Below are 18897 nucleotides of genomic sequence, written 5' to 3'. Positions count from 1 at the left end.
TCCAGCCAATGACACTGTATATCAATACAATCATGTTACTACTATATGCCAAATTGTGCTAGACCAGCAGTGATAAGGATAGCCTGGACTTTTGGTCAGGGGGTTACTACAAGTAACTATATCAAGCAGCTTTCAATGCACACAGTGTGCTAGAAGATGCATGTATTTTGATTCCAAAAAATAAAGGGCCTAATGGTGCCCAAACATGAGCAGTAGAAACAAACGAGCAGTGTGTGCAAAGGACCTGATCCATGGAGCAGAGTGATAGCGTAAGCCAACAATACTATCCAGACCCTCAACGGGATGGCGCCTATCTCCCATAATTGTAAATTCGCCTGAAATACATTTTCATGATGCGAATTTATGCAAAAAATATTATCACATCCGCATGAAAAATGTATATTATGATAAATAAGCATCCAGGTTCTGTTATTCCACTTAATTTTTATTTTACATGCATCTGTACATACGTTGGGTGTGCCTTTGGGGACACATGCTAGAAAGCATAAAATCAAATTATAATTTGAAATTACTAGTAGATTACTTTTATTTGTGTTATAGAGATGGCATGTGGCATAAGTAGGACCTTGGAGCTTTGTGTTATTGGAAAGAAAGGGGCGTCTTGTGACAGAGGCTAGTTATTTTTTAAGTATTTTTTTCCTTTATTTTTTAGAAATATTATACCGAAGGCCATTCTGTACAGGGACCAGTATTTCTATATTTATTTATATTCACAAATAAGATCAGTGCATTAAATGAAACATCATATATAGCCTGCAGTGGAACAGGGGCAGAATTGTCAAGAAATCTTTTAAAACAGTGCTTAGATTCTTCATTCTATATTTTGGGACATCTCAGACATTGGATTACCTATAAACAACATGTTATTTAAAAAAAAAAAAAAGTTAGATTTCAATATGTTTTGTTTCAGTAACAGGGCTGAGTTTTAAATTTCTCTGTATTGCAATTTTTTTTTAAATGGTAATTAATAAGTAGTTACATTTTATAATAATATAATAGTGTTACATTTTATAAACATTTCAATTATTTTGGGGGTCCAGCTGTCTGTTTCGGTAATGTTCTGTAGCTATGTTATGCAGGTTTGTTCTTCTAATTATAGAAATGGCAACAGTCCTTGCCAATGGCATTTCTATTCTCTCAGGTAAATACTGTTATCAAAGTGGCTTCCAAATACTCAAAAACAGCGCACTTCAGATTAAATATGTGGTAGACAAGATGTTATATGACAATAGAGGGAGTTCTGAATAAATGCTGAGCAATATTATTCTGACATTTAATATTAATCAATTAAAATTACAAAATAGTTTTACTCATTTTTATTTGGATGAATTGAATTTGGATATCTTGATTACTCAGAATTCTGTGTCCTTTTACAAAAATTCTGCAGAACATCAGACTGAGGGCCTGATTCTGATTTTGAAGTAAAGCAAAAACAAGCAAGTAACTTTTTATCTGGGGCAAACCATATTGCAATGCAAGGGGAGCAAATAAATTCATATTTTTTCTGAGCAGGTTAAATAATGGCTTCTTTTGCATGTACTGTAGCCCATACATGTTGGCAGGACCGCCATCAGGAGGGCACTGGGGGCACAGCTGTCTTGGGCCCTGCCTCTCTGAAAAAGAGGGGAGGGCCACTCATTCCACCGCTCCGCCATCTTACTGCAGCACTCTATTGAAAATGTCCTTCCCAAAATGGCCACTGCCTCAGAGGAGACAGTTATTAAAGATACCACAGGAGGCATGAAGCATCTTTAATAACCTTCTCCTCTGAGGCAGCGACCATTTTGGGAGGGATGTTTTCAATAGTCTGAAGCAGGCAGGCAGCAGACCCACTGCAAACAGGGCAGGGCATCCCCTGTCAATGAGCACAGAACTGTGTGGGGCATAATTTATTATTTATTTATTAACAGTTTCTTATATAGCGCAGCATATTCCATTGCGCTTTACAATTAGAACAACAGTAATAGAACAAAACTGGGTAAAAACAGACAGACATAGAGGTAGGAAGGCCCTGTTCGCAAGCTTACAATCTATAGATAATATGGTGACAGGGGCATAACTGTGGGTGCATAATATAGTGACAGGGGCATTACTGTGGTGACTTAATATAGTGCAAGGGGCATAATATGGTGTTGCTCCATGTGTGCAGAGAAATTTTATTTTTTATTATATTTTAAATATCTTTTTATTTTAATTTATTTTATTTTATTATTTTTTTGGCGGGGGTGCTGCCTATATTGTCAGTCCCAGGCTCCACAATTTCTGACGGCAGCCCTCCATGTTGGTCAGCTTTATTTTTACACTGCAATTTAGATTTCAGTTTGGACACACCCCACCCATATCTAACGGCGGGAGGTAATGTAGTCCGAGATCGTCGGAGGTGCTGGTTGCCGGCCGATCCTGGGCTTTTTTTAAAGGGACAATCACTTACAAGGCAACCCGCACCTCCGGCGATCTCGGGCTGCATTACATCCCGCTGTAAATCTCTCTGCACATGTTAAATCTGCCCCACCTATACACTGCACCATGATTTTGCCCATGAGCACATTGCCTTGCTTAAATTTTCTTTACTTCCAAATCAGAATGATGCCCCGAGATTGCCTTGCTGGTATAATCTAATATGTAACTTTACTCCCTGTATGTTCTGTCCACTAAAAACAGAGGAACCTGGATCTGATTGACAATTTCCCAAACCAATGCATTCAATTCTGAACCAAAGATGAGCTTATGCACTTATCTAATATATATTTCTTATTTCTTATATAGTGCAGCATATTCCCTTGTGCTTTACAATTACAAAATAAGAGCAGCAGATAATATGGTAGATGCTGAAGTACAGTAAGTCAGTAGCGAAACAAAATCTCATTGTCTGTATATGTAAATCTATTTGCCCCAGATAAAAAGTTACTTGCTTGTTTTTGCTTTACTTCCAAATCACAATTAGGCCCTCAGTTTAGTATTCTGCAGAATTATTGTAAAAGGACACAGAATTTCGAATAATCAAGATATCCAAATTCAATTCATCCAAATAAAAATGACTAAAACTATTTTTGTAATTTTAATTGATTAATATTAAATGAAGTGCACTGTTTTTGAGTATTTGGAAGCCACTTTGATAACAGTATTTACCTGAGAGAATAGAAATGCCATTGGCAAGGACTGTTGCCATTTCTATAATTAGAAGAACAAACCAACATGACATAGCTACAGAAAATTACTGAAACAAACAGCTGGACACCCAAAAAAATTGAAATGTTTATATAATGTAACACCCATTAGTAACTACTTATTAGGTACCATTTAAAAAACAAATATTGCAATACATAGAGAAATTCTAAACTCAGCCCTGTTATTGAAACAAAACATATTGAAATTTAACTTTTAAAAAAAAATAACATGTTGTTTATAGGTCCAATGTCCAATGTCTGAGATGTCCCAAAATATAGAATGAAGAATCTAAGCACTGTTTTAAAAGATTTCTTGACAATTCTGCCCCTGTTCCACTGCAGGCTATATATGATGTTTCATTTAATGCACTGATCTTATTTGTGAATATAAATAAATATAGAAATACTGTTCCCTGTACAGAATGGCCTTCGGTATAATATTTCTAAAAAATAAAGGAAAAAAATACTTAAAAAATAACTAGCCTCTGTCACAGGACTCACCTTTCTTTCCAATATCACAAAGCTCCAAGGTCCTACTTATGCCACATGCCATCTCTATAACACAAATAAAAGTAATCTACTAGTAATTTCAAATTATAATTTGATTTTATGCTTTCTAGCATGTGTCCCCAAAGGCACACCCAACGTATGTACAGATGGATGTAAAATAAAAATTAAGTGGAATAACAGAACTTGGATGCATATTTATCATAATCCACATTTTTTATGCGGATGTGATAATATTTTTTGCATAAATTCGCATCATCAAAATGATTTTCAGGTGAATTTACAATTATGGGAGAAAGGTGCCATCCCGTTGAGGGGCTGGATAGTATTGTTGACTTACTCTGCTCTGTGAATCAGGTCCTTTGCACACACTGCTCATCGGAAGGCGCATGCGTTGGACAGGGACAGAGCCGGCCCTAACCAAAATAATGCCCTAGGCAAGGTTTTGGCTGGTGCCCCCTTGCACAGACGTTAGTTCCGCCTCTGACCATGTACCCCTTTCCCAGCACCAGTGGCGTCACAAGGCGGGTGCGGAGGGTGCAGCCTGCACCCGGGTGTGACACCTTTAAAGGGGTGACACCACACTGTGGGCTCCTCCTCAGTGACAGGAGCCAGGTGCTGCAGTGTGAAAGTCTACTACAGCACCCGGCTCCTGCCATAGAAAAGGAGCTGACAGCACTGCAGACAGTCTCTGGGGCAGCCCAGTACAGCCCAGCATACACGCACCTTGAGTGGCGATCCCGCGAGGCCATGACCCCTTTATTAGCGACCACGTCTCCTTTTGCCGCGAGCGCGCCCCCCTACGTGCTGGGATTTCAAGGGTGTGCACCGGGTGTCACCATACCCGGTGACGCCTCTGCCCAGAAACAGCATCCCTCACCCATAGCAGTCCTCACTTTGGTGCTCCTACCCCCTATATTTTAAATAGGAACTAGAGATGTGCACCGGACATTTTTCGGGTTTTGTGTTTTGGTTTTGGATTCGGTTCCGCAGCCATGTTTTGGATTCGGATGGGTTTTGGCAAAACCTCCCTGAAAAATTTTTGTCGGATTCGAGTGTGTTTTGGATTCGAGTGGTTTTTTTTTAAAAACCTCAAAAACAGCTAAAATCATAGAATTTGGGGGTAATTTTGATCCTATAGTATTATTAACCTCAATCACCACAATTTCCACTCATTTCCAGTCTATTCTGAACACCTCACACCTCACAATACTATTTTTAGTCCTAAAATTTGTACAGAGGTCGCTGGATGACTAAGCAAAGCGACCCAAGAGGGCAGCACAACCTGGCCCATCTAGGAGTGGCACTGCAGTGTCAGACAGGATGGCACTTAAAAAAATTGGCCCCAAACAGCACATGATGCAAAGAAAAGAGAAAAAGAGGTGCACTGTGGTCGCTGGATGGCTAAGCTAAGCGACACAAACACCTCAATATCACAGGAATTATTTGTTCTTCTAATCAATGGTATTATTGGTCAAAATCACTGGAAGAAAATGACAAAATCACTGGAATTATTCGTTCTAATCAATGGTATTATTGGTCCAAATCACTGGAAGAAAATGACAAAATCACTGGAATTATTTGTTCTAATAAATGGTATTATTGGTCCAAATCACTGGAAGAAAAAGACAAAATCACTGGAATTATTCGTTCTAATCAATGATATTATTGGTCCAAATCACTGGAAGAAAATGACAAAATCACAGGAATTATTTGTTCTAATCAATGGTATTATTGGTCCAAATCACTGGAAAAAAAATAAAAAATCCGAGTAATTATTTGTTCTAATCAATGGTATTATTGGTCCAAATCACTGGAAGAAGACTGACGTTTTTGGGATTATGGAGACATAATGTTTTTGAATATAAATCCTAAAGCAGGTGGTGTATTAGAGCAAAAGAGTGCAAGAGACCAGCCATGCTGTTTCTGAAATATTATGACAAAATGTTACTGTATTTCATAAGCACTCATTCTTAACTCTGCTAAGTACTGTTTGGTATACTGTATCTGGCTTCCATTAGGCAGTTGTCCATTATTTCTGCTTCCATTGACCTTTTTGAAAGCGGTAGAAGTTATCGATTTTTTCCCCCCTATTTTTAATTTTCTCCCGCATAGCCCAGTAAAATGTTGCAATGTTAAGTATTGACTTGTGCCTTCTGGGGGTCCACTTCTTCACCAAACCCAGCCAAATCTCATCCTAACTGTATCACCCATGTCTGTCTACCCCTCCCCTTTAGATTGTAAGCTCTCACGAGCAGGGCCCTCTTCCCTCATGTGCTTATCCTTTGTCTTACTTTAATAATCTTCAACTGTACCATATCCAGCAGTCTTCTGCCACCTGATACTTATTCCAGTGTCATCTGCTGATGTAACTATGTGTATTTACCCTGTACTTGTCCTATACTGTCATCAACTGTAAGTTGCTGTTTTCCTGTTTGATTATTTATGTACTCTGTAATTGGGTGCTGCAGAACCCTTGTGGCGCCATATAAATAAAGGATAATAATATAGGATGTATAATTCCCAGGTGTATCTCACACATCGCTCAGTACAGATTACAGGATGTATAATCACCAGGTGTATAACACACGTCGCACAGTACAGTATACATACTGGTCACAACAATGCAGCAGATATTGAGCACTGTTTAGGATACTAGAAGTGACACAGAGCTGCAAGATACAGCAATGGCCTACTGTACACAAATATATACTGTTGGGTCACCAAAATGCTGCACTGTAATACTATATATACTGCTCACAAAAATGGCGCACAAATATTGAATGGATACTTGCAGTGACACAGAGCTGCAAGATACAGCAATGGCCTACTGTACAACTATATACTGTTAGTCACCTAAATGCTGCACTGTAATACTATATATACTGCTCACAAAAATGCTGCACAGATATGGAATGGATACTTGCAGTGACACAGAGCTGCAAGATACAGCAATGGCCTACTGTACAACTATATACTGTTAGTCACCTAAATGCTGCACTGTAATACTATATATACTGCTCACAAAAATGCCGCACAGATATGAAATGGATACTTGCAGTGACACAGAGCTGCAAGATACAGCAATGGCCTACTGTACAACTACATACTGTTAGTCATCTAAATGCTGCACTGTAATATTATATATACTGCTCACAAAATTGCCGCACAGATATGGAATGGATACTTGCAGTGACACAGAGCTGCAAGATACAGCAATGGCCTACTGTACAACTATATACTGTTAGTCACCTAAATGCTGCACTGTAATACTATATATACTGCTCACAAAAATGCCGCACAGATATGGAATGGATACTTGCAGTGACACAGAGCTGCAAGATACAGCAATGGCCTACTGTACAACTATATACTGTTAGTCACCTAAATGCTGCACTGTAATACTATATATACTGCTCACAAAAATGCCGCACAGATATGGAATGGATACTTGTAGTGACACAGAGCTGCAAGATACAGCAATGGCCTACTGTACAACTATATGCTGTTAGTCACCTAAATGCTGCACTGTAATACTATATATATATATTAGTGATGAGCGGGTTTGGTTCCTCGGAATCCGAACCCCCCCGAACTTCAGCCTTTTTACACAGATCCGAGGCAGACTCGGATCTTCCCGCCTTGCTCGGCTAACCCGAGCGCGCCCGAACGTCATCATCCCGCTGTCGGATTCTCGCGAGGCTCGGATTCTATCGCGAGACTCGGATTCTATATAAGGAGCCGCGCGTCGCCGCCATTTTCACACGTGCATTGAGATTCATAGGGAGAGGACGTGGCTGGCGTCCTCTCCATTTAGATTAGAAGAGAGAGAGTGAAAGTGAGACACTTGATTTACTGGAGCTTAGGAGTACTCAGAGAGTGCAGAGTTTACTAGTGACTGACCAGTGACCACCAGTGCAGTTTTATTATATTATTATTTAATATAATCCGTTCTCTGCCTGAAAAAAAATGATACACAGTGACACAGTAACAGTATACCATATCTGTGCTCAGCCTCAGTGTGCTGCATCATCTATGTATATCTGACTGTGCTGAGTGCTCAGTGCTCACACAGCTTAATTGTGGGGGAGACTGGGGAGAAGTAGCAGGAGTACATATTATTTAACAGTGCCCACTTTTGCTGCCAGAGTGCCACTGCCAGTGTGACTGACCAGTGACCACTGTCTGACCACCAGTATATTGTGATTGTCTGCCTGAAAAAGTTAAACACTCGTCGTGTGGTGTTTTTATTCTATAAACGCATTCTGCTGACAGAGTCCAGCAGGTCCGTCATTAATTATATAATATATACCTGTCCGGCTGCAGTAGTGATATATATATATATATTTTTTATATCATTATCATCCAGTCTATATTAGCAGCAGACGCAGTACGGTAGTCCACGGCTGTAGCTACCTCTGTGTCGGCAGTCGCTCGTCCATCCATAATTGTATACCACCTACCTGTGGTGTTTTTTTTTTCTATCTTCTTGATACTAGTAGCTTACTTTAGGAGTCTGCAGTGCTGACAGTGTCCAGCAGGTCCGCCATTATAATATATACCTGTCCGGCTGCAGTAGTGATATATATATATTTTTTATATCATTATCATCCAGTCTATATTAGCAGCAGACGCAGTACGGTAGTCCACGGCTGTAGCTACCTCTGTGTCGGCAGTCGCTCGTCCATCCATAATTGTATACCACCTACCTGTGGTGGTTTTTTTTTTTCTATCGTCTTGATACTACTAGTAGCTTACTTTAGGAGTCTGCAGTGCTGCTGACAGTGTCCAGCAGGTCCGTCATTATATAATATATACCTGTCCGGCTGCAGTAGTGATATATATATATTTTTTATATCATTATCATCCAGTCTATATTAGCAGCAGACGCAGTACGGTAGTCCACGGCTGTAGCTACCTCTGTGTCGGCAGTCGCTCGTCCATCCATAATTGTATACCACCTACCTGTGGTGTTTTTTTTTTTTCTATCTTCTTGATACTACTAGTAGCTTACTTTAGGAGTCTGCAGTGCTGCTGACAGTGTCCAGCAGGTCCGTCATTATATAATATATACCTGTCCGGCTGCAGTAGTGATATATATATATTTTTTATATCATTATCATCCAGTCTATATTAGCAGCAGACGCAGTACGGTAGTCCACGGCTGTAGCTACCTCTGTGTCGGCAGTCGCTCGTCCATCCATAATTGTATACCACCTACCTGTGGTGTTTTTTTTTTTTCTATCTTCTTGATACTACTAGTAGCTTACTTTAGGAGTCTGCAGTGCTGCTGACAGTGTCCAGCAGGTCCATCATTATATAATATATACCTGTCCGGCTGCAGTAGTGATATATATATATATTTTTTATATCATTATCATCCAGTCTATATTAGCAGCAGACGCAGTACGGTAGTCCACGGCTGTAGCTACCTCTGTGTCGGCAGTCGCTCGTCCATCCATAATTGTATACCACCTACCTGTGGTGTTTTTTTTTTTTCTATCTTCTTGATACTACTAGTAGCTTACTTTAGGAGTCTGCAGTGCTGCTGACAGTGTCCAGCAGGTCCATCATTATATAATATATACCTGTCCGGCTGCAGTAGTGATATATATATATTTTTTATATCATTATCATCCAGTCTATATTAGCAGCAGACGCAGTACGTTAGTCCACGGCTGTAGCTACCTCTGTGTCGGCAGTCGCTCGTCCATCCATAAGTATACTAGTATCCATCCATCTCCATTGTTTACCTGAGGTGCCTTTTAGTTGTGCCTATTAAAATATGGAGAACAAAAATGTTGAGGTTCCAAAAATAGGGAAAGATCAAGATCGACTTCCACCTCGTGCTGAAGCTGCTGCCACTAGTCATGGCCGAGACGATGAAATGCCAGCAACGTCGTCTGCCAAGGCCGATGCCCAATGTCATAGTACAGAGCATGTAAAATCCAAAACACCAAATATCAGTAAAAAAAGGACTCAAAAATCTAAAATAAAATTGTCAGAGGAGAAGCGTAAACTTGACAATATGCCATTTACCACACGGAGTGGCAAGGAACGGCTGAGGCCCTGGCCTATGTTCATGGCTAGTGGTTCAGCTTCACATGAGGATGGAAGCACTCAGCCTCTCGCTAGAAAAATGAAAAGACTCAAGCTGGCAAAAGCACAGCAAAGAACTGTGCGTTCTTCGAAATCACAAATCCACAAGGAGAGTCCAATTGTGTCGTTTGCGATGCCTGACCTTCCCAACACTGGACGTGAAGAGCATGCGCCTTCCACCATTTGCACGCCCCCTGCAAGTGCTGGAAGGAGCACCCGCAGTCCAGTTCCTGATAGTCAGATTGAAGATGTCAGTGTTGAAGTACACCAGGATGAGGAGGATATGGGTGTTGCTGGCGCTGGGGAGGAAATTGACCAGGAGGATTCTGATGGTGAGGTGGTTTGTTTAAGTCAGGCACCCGGGGAGACACCTGTTGTCCGTGGGAGGAATAGGGCCATTGACATGCCAGGTGAAAATACCAAAAAAATCAGCTCTTCGGTGTGGAAGTATTTCAACAGAAATGCGGACAACATTTGTCAAGCCGTGTGTTGCCTTTGTCAAGCTGTAATAAGTAGGGGTAAGGACGTTAACCACCTCGGAACATCCTCCCTTATACGTCACCTGCAGCGCATTCATCATAAGTCAGTGACAAGTTCAAAAACTTTGGGCGACAGCGGAAGCAGTCCACTGACCAGTAAATCCCTTCCTCTTGTAACCAAGCTCACGCAAACCACCCCACCAACTCCCTCAGTGTCAATTTCCTCCTTCCCCAGGAATGCCAATAGTCCTGCAGGCCATGTCACTGGCAATTCTGACGAGTCCTCTCCTGCCTGGGATTCCTCCGATGCATCCTTGCGTGTAACGCCTACTGCTGCTGGCGCTGCTGTTGTTGCTGCTGGGAGTCGATGGTCATCCCAGAGGGGAAGTCGTACTCGTAAGACCACTTTTACTACTTCCACCAAGCAATTGACTGTCCAACAGTCCTTTGCGAGGAAGATGAAATATCACAGCAGTCATCCTGCTGCAAAGCGGATAACTGAGGCCTTGGCATCCTGGGCGGTGAGAAACGTGGTTCCGGTATCCATCATTACTGCAGAGCCAACTAGAGACTTGTTGGAGGTACTGTGTGCCCGGTACCAAATACCATCTCGGTTCCATTTCTCTAGGCAGGCGATACCGAAAATGTACACAGACCTCAGAAAAAGACTCACCAGTGTCCTAAAAAATGCAGTTGTACCCAATGTCCACTTAACCACGGACATGTGGACAAGTGGAGCAGGGCAGGCTCAGGACTATATGACTGTGACAGCCCACTGGGTAGATGTATGGACTCCCGCCGCAAGAACAGCAGCGGCGGCACCAGTAGCAGCATCTCGCAAACGCCAACTCTTTCCTAGGCAGGCTACGCTTTGTATCACCGCTTTCCAGAATACGCACACAGCTAAAAACCTCTTACGGCAACTGAGGAAGATCATCGCAGAATGGCTTACCCCAATTGGACTCTCTTGTGGATTTGTGGCATCGGACAACGCCAGCAATATTGTGTGTGCATTAAATCTGGGCAAATTCCAGCACGTCCCATGTTTTGCACATACCTTGAATTTGGTGGTGCAGAATTATTTAAAAAACGAGAGGGGCGTGCAAGAGATGCTGTCGGTGGCCAGAAGAATTGCGGGACACTTTCGGCGTACAGGCACCACGTACAGAAGACTGGAGCACCACCAAAAACGCCTGAACCTGCCCTGCCATCATCTGAAGCAAGAAGTGGTAACGAGGTGGAATTCAACCCTCTATATGCTTCAGAGGTTGGAGGAGCAGCAAAAGGCCATTCAAGCCTATACAACTGAGCACGATATAGGAGGTGGAATGCACCTGTCTCAAGCGCAGTGGAGAATGATTTCAACGTTGTGCAAGGTTCTGCAACCTTTTGAACTTGCCACACGTGAAGTCAGTTCAGACACTGCCAGCCTGAGTCAGGTCATTCCCCTCATCAGGCTTTTGCAGAAGAAGCTGGAGACATTGAAGGAGGAGCTAAAAGGGAGCGATTCCGCTAGGCATGTGGGACTTGTGGATGGAGCCCTTAATTCGCTTAACAAGGATTCACGGGTGGTCAATCTGTTGAAATCAGAGCACTACATTTTGGCCACCGTGCTCGATCCTAGATTTAAAACCTACCTTGGATCTCTCTTTCCGGCAGACACAAGTCAGCTGGGGTTCAAAGAACTGCTGGTGACAAAATTGTCAAGTCAAGCGGAACGCGACCTGTCAACATCTCCTCCTTCACATTCTCCCGCAACTGTGGGTGCGAGGAAAAGGCTCAGAATTCCGAGCCCACCCGCTGGCGGTGATGCAGGGCAGTCTGGAGCGACTGCTGATGCTGACATCTGGTCCGGACTGAAGGACCTGACAATGATTACGGACATGTCGTCTACTGTCACTGCATATGATTCTCTCCCCATTGAAAGAATGGTGGAGGATTATATGAGTGACCGCATCCAAGTAGGCACGTCAGACAGTCCGTACTTATACTGGCAGGAAAAAGAGGCAATTTGGAGGCCCTTGCACAAACTGGCTTTATTCTACCTAAGTTGCCCTCCCACAAGTGTGTACTCCGAAAGAGTGTTTAGTGCCGCTGCTCACCTTGTCAGCAATCGGCGTACCAGGTTACATCCAGAAAATGTGGAGAAGATGATGTTCATTAAAATGAATTATAATCAATTCCTCCGTGGAGACATTCACCAGCAGCAATTGCCTCCACAAAGTACACAGGGAGCTGAGATGGTGGATTCCAGTGGGGACGAATTGATAATCTGTGAGGAGGGGGATGTACACGGTGATATATGGGAGGATGATGATGAGGTGGACATCTTGCCTCTGTAGAGCCAGTTTGTGCAAGGAGAGATTAATTGCTTCTTTTTTGGTGGGGGTCCAAACCAACCCGTCATTTCAGTCACAGTCGTGTGGCAGACCCTGTCACTGAAATGATGGGTTGGTTAAAGTGTGCATGTCCTGTTTATACAACATAAGGGTGGGTGGGAGGGCCCAAGGACAATTCCATCTTGCACCTCTTTTTTCTTTCATTTTTCTTTGCGTCATGTGCTGTTTGGGGGGTGTTTTTTGGAAGGGCCATCCTGCGTGACACTGCAGTGCCACTCCTAGATGGGCCAGGTGTTTGTGTCGGCCACTAGGGTCGCTTAGCTTAGTCACACAGCTACCTCATTGCGCCTCTTTTTTTTCTTCTTTGCGTCATGTGCTGTTTGGGGACTAGTTTTTTGAAGGGCCATCCTGCGTGACACTGCAGTGCCACTCCTAGATGGGCCAGGTGTTTGTGTCGGCCACTTGGGTCGCTTATCTTAGTCACAGAGCTACCTCATTGCGCCTCTTTTTTTTCTTCTTTGCGTCATGTGCTGTTTGGGGAGTGTTTTTTGGAAGGGCCATCCTGCGTGACACTGCAGTGCCACTCCTAGATGGGCAAGGTGTTTGTGTCGGCCACTTGGGTCGCTTATCTTACTCACACAGCTACCTCATTGCGCCTCTTTTTTTCTTTGCGTCATGTGCTGTTTGGGGAGTGTTTTTTGGAAGGGCCATCCTGCGTGACACTGCAGTGCCACTCCTAGATGGGCCAGGTGTTTGTGTCGGCCACTTGGGTCGCTTATCTTAGTCACACAGCTACCTCATTGCGCCTCTTTTTTTTTCTTCTTTGCGTCATGTGCTGTTTGGGGAGTGTTTTTTGGAAGGGCCATCCTGCGTGACACTGCAGTGCCACTCCTAGATGGGCCAGGTGTTTGTGTCGGCCACTTGGGTCGCTTATCTTACTCACACAGCTACCTAATTGCGCCTCTTTTTTTCTTTGCGTCATGTGCTGTTTGGGGAGTATTTTTTGGAAGGGCCATCCTGCGTGACACTGCAGTGCCACTCCTAGATGGGCCAGGTGTTTGTGTCGGCCACTTGGGTCGCTGAGCTTAGTCATCCAGCGACCTCGGTGCAAATTTTAGGACTAAAAATAATATTGTGAGGTGTGAGGTGTTCAGAATAGACTGAAAATGAGTGGAAATAATGGTTATTGAGGTTAATAATACTTTGGGATCAAAATGACCCCCAAATTCTATGATTTAAGCTGTTTTTTAGGGTTTTTTGAAAGAAAAAAAACCGAATCCAAAACACACCCGAATCCGACAAAAAAAATTCGGTGAGGTTTTGCCAAAACGCGTTCGAACCCAAAACACGGCCGCGGAACCGAACCCAAAACCAAAACACAAAACCCGAAAAATTTCCGGTGCTCATCACTAATATATATACTGCTCACAAAAATGCTGCACAGATATGGAATGGATACTTGCTGTGACAAAGAGCTGCAATATACAGCAATGGCCTACTGTACTGTACTACTATAATTATTATATACTGGCGGTCCCCAGTCCCCACAATGCAGAACACTGATTAGATATTTGCAGCACACTGAGCACAGATATGGAGCGTTTTCAGGCAGAGAACGTAGATATTTTCAGCACACTGAGCACAGATTATTTGCAGCACACTGAGCACAGATATTTGCAGCACACTGAGCACAGATATGGAGCGTTTTCAGGCAGAGAACGTAGATATTTTCAGCACACTGAGCACAGATTATTTGCAGCACACTGAGCACAGATATTTGCAGCACACTGAGCACAGATTACGGAGCTTTACAGGGAGAGAACGCTGCCACGTCCTCTCCGTTCAAACTCCAATGCACGAGTGAAAATGGCAGTGACGTGTGGCTCCTTATATAGAATACAAATCTCGCGAGAATCCGACAGCGGGATGATGACGTTCGGGCGCATTCTGGTTAACCAAGCAAGGCGGGAAGATCCGAGGCTGCCTCGGACCCGTGTAAAATAGGTGAAGTTCGGGGGGGTTCGGATCCCGAGGAACCGAACCCGCTCATCTCTAATAGGAACAGTGTGCACATTTGGTGTGCAGCCCAAAATGGTGCGTGTTCTACAATAATACCCCCAGTTGAAATTACGCCACACAGTACTGCAACTTTACTCATATTATATCATGCAATAGTGTCTCTTATTCACGTTACATCACACAGTAGTACCACGTTACTCCTCACAGTGGTACCCCTTATTCACATTACACCACACCATATTGCTCTTTATTCACATTAGACACAGTAGTGCCCTGTCTATACGTTACGCCACAAAGTACTATAGTACACCTTATACACATAATGCCGCACATTAGTAATGCATTTCGTATGCAGATAGAGCCGCAGTCACACACAGAATATATGCATGCTGCATATCATTTTAATGAGCAGAAGCTGCTTGTGCCCCAAGGCATTTCAAATTCCCTAGGCATTTGCCTAGTTTGCCTATGCTTAGGGCCGGCTCTGGACAGGGGACACTGAGATGGATCCCTCTATGAAAAAAAATCCCTGGCACGGTAGCCTATAGGCTACTTTAAACTAATGCCATCTCATTCTGGTAAATCAGTATGATCACCCCTCCCTCCCGCACATCATGCAGGTGCAGAAACGCAGCCTCCCTGGTCCCACTGCAGGCCAGCACTCAGCAGCATGTGCTGGGCTGGGGAGAGAGACTACTGCTGATGACAGGTAAGAGTGGGGGGCGGGGCAGACCTAGGGTCCCAGAAAGACCAAACCAATGAGCCCAAGTCCGAGTAATAAGAACTCATTCATCTCCCTCTCAGCACCCATCCCTTGAAACAAGGGTCCTTCATCTTTCTATGTTACGCAGCGGGACTTAGACCCAAGTGTATTAAGCATTAAAAAGTGATAACGTGGAGACGGATAAAGATTGATAAATGACCAGCCAATCAGCTCCTAACTGTCATTTTTCAAACATAGCCTGCTACATGGCAGTTACGAAGCTGATTAGCTGATTATTTATCACTCTTTATCTGTCTCCACTTTATCACTTTTTAAGGTTTAATACATTTGAGGGTCTATTTAATAAGCCTTGGATGAAGATAAATTCTATGGAGATAAAAGTTCCAGCCAATCGGCTGCTGTCATTTTTCAAACCCAGACTGTGACATGGCAGTTAGGAGCCGATTGGCTGGGACTTTATTTCCGTCGGATTTATCTCTATCCAAGGCTTAGTAAATAGAGCCCCGGTCCTTAAAGTCCTCGCCTCCACCTTTTTCCATTTTTTTTTTTACATTATAGTGCCAGCTGAGGGAGTGTCTACCCTTTTTTAAAACCTAGCTCACAGTGGGCTATGAGTCCCATTTGTCATCCACAGCTTTAGTGTGCCCGTGGATGATGAGTGGTGCTTGTCCTCCAGATCAAAATGGTTTAGGTGTACTTGATTGTGCACATTACGTTTTATATATATATATATATATATATATATATCCAGCAATTAAGTCGGCACTCACATAACTGACCAGCCTGTTACTTGGCTCGGGTGCCATCCATAGAGCTGTAAAACTCCAACATGCACACAACTGAGAAAGCGGCACTCACGAGTCCTTTTTGAGAGGAATAATTCAGACGAACAACGTCATAAGGTGTTCAACGTTTCAGTCTATTTCAGACTTTTTTCAAGAACTAGTGCACATACAATGAATAAAAACCTTAAATAGTGTAGTCCGTCATGTGCGCCATGCCCCTCTTCCGGACGCCACCAGTCCCCTCTGTATCGCGTCATCTCTCGGCGCGCTCCCACTCCGCCAATCGCCGGCCGTGCCAGACGCTGCACCACGTCACAGACACTTCCGGCTCCCGGCGGCCGGAACGCCCCGCATGACGCGCGTCATGCTGGGGACGGGAACACCTCCGGTAGCCATGGGAACCCATAGACAAACCTCCAACGCAAACAAGTGATACATGTGCAATAAAACATTATTACTGTAAAAAAATTAACAATAATTTCAAAAAATGTGATGCATGTGTAAAATGCATTGGGCTTGAACCAAATGCTGGTGTGTGTGTGTGCGTGTAATTAAAAACCACGCTGTAAATGCGTGAGCCTGTACAGTGTGAGTAAAATGGAAGACCCTGTGTCGGGATAAGTGATATAGATAATGAGTGATTAAAACCAACATAATACAATCCACTACTGTTAATGTCTTGACTAAAGAAAAATGCTGCCTTTCCTGACTGCTTAGTCTACAAATATATTTATTTCTGAGTTAAATAATGTACCAGATGGAACCATAGACTCATCTGGCTCTCTGATCACCTGACTAGATATATAACATCATTATCCAAGAGATGACAAGCCCCTGCATAATATGCTAGTTGTAAATGAACTCAAAAGAGACCTCACTGTAACATATGCTGAACCTCCTGAAAGACAAATTAGAGAAAACAGGCAAAAGATAAGTTCTCATTCAAACCGTAAGGTGCAACAGAGTTCATACGGTGTATCCATCTGGCCTCCAATTGCAACAGTTTTTTATCGCGGTCCCCACCTCTGATGGATTGTGGAACATGATCGATTAGTTTGTACACTAAAGAGGATAGAGAATGCTGTTTATCTTTAAAGTGTCTGGCCACCGGCTGATCGATGGTCTTCCCCTCCAGCGCCAAGCGTATTGCAGATCTGTGTTGGTTCATTCTTTCACGAAAAGTACAGGAGGTTTTCCCAATATACACAAGACTGCAAGGACATCGAATCATGTATATGACATATCGCGTGGTGCAAGTGAGGACATGATGTATTGCCAACTTCCTTCCAGAATACGGATGTAGAACATAATTGCCCGTTTCTAAATATCGGCATGTAGTACAGCCAATGCACTTGTAACTGCCCGCTTTCTTCGTCAAAAAATGTGAGGGATTAACTCCTCTGGGGGTTTCAACATTGTTGTGTACTAACCAGTCTTTAAGATTTTTATTTCTCTTGTAGCCCATCATAAGTTTACTTCCCTGTAAAGCTGGTAAAGCAGGGTCAGTGTTGACAATTGGCCATAATCTCTTAGATATGGTGTTAATGGTTTGAGATTCAGTGTTATAGTTGTTCACAAATATGGTCTGTCGCCCCTTCTCCTTGATCTTAGGATTCTTCAATGCATCTTGACTTAATTGCATGACCTTAGCTTTGGCCCTATGCAACGTTTCCTTGGAGTAACCACGGGAAATAAATTTCAGTGTCATCTGATCTATTTCAGCCAAAGCTGACTCATCGTCCGTGGTGATTCTACGTATCCTCAAGAATTGCAAATAGGGCAGACCCATCTTGAGCGCCACAGGGTGATGGCTTTGTGCGTGTAAAGCATTGTTGACATCAGTGGGCTTGATGTAAATTGAAGTTTTGATGTTCTTCCCATCCCAATGAATGTTCACATCCAAATAATGTATTTGTTGGTGATGGTATTCATATGTGAATTTAATGAAAGGATGAGCTTTATTCACATCTGTCATTAATTCTATGAAGCCGTTTTCAGGGCCTGACCAAATCAAAAATAGATCGTCTATGTATCTAGTAAAGAAAAGACAGTGTTGCTGGAATAACCGATGTTCAAAAAACACCATTCTCTCAATCTGAAACATATATACGTTAGCATATGAAGGTGCCACGTGACTTCCCATCGCACACCCGCGTAGTTGAACGTAAAATTCTCTGTTGAACAAGAAATAGTTCCGAGTGAGGGTTTTTTCCATCAGATCCATGAACAGAGGTATTGATGGTCCGTTATATTCGATGTTCTCAGTCAAGAAATTATTCAAGTACCTCAGCCCTTCTTCATGTGGAATGCTCGTGTACAATGCCGTGACGTCCACTGTGCACAATAAGATGTTTTCAGGAAGTCCCTCTAAATTGTGCACTTTATCGAGAAAGGTGTTGGTGTCTTTCAGATATGTGTTTTGCTTCTGTACCAATGGTTGTAAAAAGTGGTCAAGATACTTGGAGACCTTGCTGTATAAAGAGTTCCTGGCGGAGATTATCGGACGCCCCGGCGGGTTTTCCAAAGACTTATGAATCTTTGGCAGGCTGTAAATTAGGGGTACCTCAGGAAACTGTGTGGTGAGTGCCGCTTGTGTGCTTTCAGAAATGCTCCCTGCTAGAACAGCAGACTTTAAGGACTGCAACAGCTCCTCTTTAAACAGGCTGGTGGGGTCATGTGGTAACTTCCTGTAAACATCGGGCATATTGAGTTGTCTGTACATTTCACCCAGATAGGTTTCAGTGTCCTGAATGACCA

The 18897-nt window shown here is 43.0% G+C and overlaps 1 long non-coding RNA gene across 1 annotated transcript in view; it reads right to left on the bottom strand.

The window, feature by feature from the left end:
* Positions 1 to 18897, bottom strand: part of LOC134928945 (uncharacterized) — a 68231-nt gene that overhangs the window by 401 nt on the left and 48933 nt on the right. The gene's annotated exons all lie outside the window — the stretch shown is intronic.

The sequence above is a fragment of the Pseudophryne corroboree genome, chromosome 5, assembly GCF_028390025.1.
Source record: "Pseudophryne corroboree isolate aPseCor3 chromosome 5, aPseCor3.hap2, whole genome shotgun sequence".
NCBI classification, from domain to species: domain Eukaryota; kingdom Metazoa; phylum Chordata; class Amphibia; order Anura; family Myobatrachidae; genus Pseudophryne; species Pseudophryne corroboree.
Note: the sequence above shows the minus strand (reverse complement) of the source record. Positions and strands in the feature narration are given on the sequence as shown.